Raw genomic sequence first — 2,046 nt, forward strand, 5'->3', positions numbered from 1 at the left:
AATTATGTGTGATATCAAGAATATAGTCCTATAATTTGAGCATTCTGTTGGGTCACCTTTCTTTGGAATACATTCAAATATGGATTTCTTCCAGTCAATTGGCAAGGAGCTGCCTTCCAAATTTCCTGGCATAGACAAGTGAGTGCTTCCGGTGCTTCATCAGCTTGTTGAAACACTTCAATGGGTATTCCTGTTCAATTCCTTGAACTTTGTTCTTTTGCCTAATGCTTTCCGTGCAGCTTGAATTTCTTCCTTCAGTACCATTGGTTTTTGCTTATATGCTACTACTTCCTGAAATCATGCCATTTCATCCAGTTCTTATAAGCACAGTGATTTTATGTATTTTTTTCCATATTGTTTTGATGCTTAGTGCATCATTCATTATTTTCCCATAGAACCTTTCAATATTTCAACTACAGACTTGAATTCCAGCTTCAGATACACTGAGCATGTCTTTCCCTGTTGATTTTCTAATTCTAATTGATTTTCTAAATATTTCACTATAATGTTTGCATTTGTCTTCTAGAGCTACCCTTTGATGTTTTCTATTCAGCTCTTTGACATCCTCATCCCTTCCATTTGCTTTAGCAAATTTCAGTGTCTCTTCTAACATCCATTTTGATCCTTTATTTTGTGTCTTTTTAATTACCTTCTATTTTCTTCATGGGTGATTTACTTGATATCCTCCTTCAGCTCATCAAGTGTTTTGTCATTAGTGTTCAATGAATCAAATCCATTCTTGAGATGTTCTCAAAATTCAAGTATAATAAACTCAAGGTCTTATTTTGGTACTAGAGGACTTGTTTTCATATAGTCTTCTCTTTCATCTTGAACGTACATATGTGAAATTGATCATCAGTTCCAGAATTAGCCCCTAGTGACATTTTAGCTGCTAATATTGAGCTTCTCCATTGTTCATTCCATCTGGGAAGTCCATGTGTATGTACAGGGAGCCGTTAGTGGATTTGAACCGCCTACTTTTCAATTAGGCACCAGTCACTTGACCACAGTGCAAAAGAGCTCCTTATCACCCAAACCATCACAATCCTTAGAAATAAATTTAAGTAAATAATGATAAATTTTCAATACATGTAAACATAATTGGCCTATGCAAAAATCAGACAATCATTCACCCATTAGTGCATACTACCCCAGGAGAGAATAAATCAGATTTAAAAGTTTATGTTTTATTGTTGTGTATCAAGTCTCTTCAAAGTCATAGGACAGAGTAGAACTGCTCCAGATGGTGCTCTAGACTGCAATTTCTATGGCACAAGATTGCCAGGCTTTTTCTCACTGAAATCAGATGCTGTGTTTGAACTATCAACCTTTCATTTAGTAGCCCATTCTGTAACCACTATCCCACGAGGACTCCATATCGCTCAAATCATGACAACGCTCAATGGAAAATCTCAATAAATAAAAATAAAATTTAATCACTATATACTATAAAATAAAGGGATTCACTAACATACAAAATACTATCATTAGTTTCACATGCAAGTACTATTTGTTACTTACCAGAAATTAGGTAACTGCCAGAGATTCAAGCTATATTCAGAGAAGACATTGTCCAAGGGATAGCATTCCTGACATCAGACAGATCTTGGTTGAAAGGACATACAAGAAGAAAGAAGTGGACTTGTGTTTCAGTAGAAATGCAGAGATATTTGACAGAGTGGGTCATAGCAAGCTACAAATAGCATTGATAAGAATAGATATTACAGAATACCCTATTGTGTTTCTGCAAAACTGTGCATGGACAAGGAAGAGAACAAGGGAATACTGCACTATAAATTTTAAAATTTGGAAATATGTAGATCTGGCTTATGACACTTGGTAAACTTACTCAATCATTCTGATGAGCAAATAATCCTAGAATCTGGACTTTATGAAAAAGAATGAAGCACCAGGATTGGGAAAATATTTATTAACAACCTGATGTAATGGCCTTCTCCTGGGAAATCTGGTACTTCCTTCTTGGAGGCGGAAGACACATCTCTCTCTCTGTCACTCCCTGAGAGACATTGCAGAAGACAAGCCACA

At 35.8% G+C, this 2,046-nt stretch overlaps 1 protein-coding gene across 1 annotated transcript in view; it reads right to left on the minus strand.

The window, feature by feature from the left end:
* LOC101642892 (prothymosin alpha-like) overlaps window positions 1-2,046 on the minus strand; it is a 13,460-nt gene that overhangs the window by 3,868 nt on the left and 7,546 nt on the right. The gene's annotated exons all lie outside the window — the stretch shown is intronic.

The sequence above is a fragment of the Echinops telfairi genome, unplaced genomic scaffold (assembly GCF_000313985.2).
Source record: "Echinops telfairi isolate 266 unplaced genomic scaffold, ASM31398v2 ScPeMD7_7401;HRSCAF=8416, whole genome shotgun sequence".
Taxonomy (NCBI): domain Eukaryota; kingdom Metazoa; phylum Chordata; class Mammalia; order Afrosoricida; family Tenrecidae; genus Echinops; species Echinops telfairi.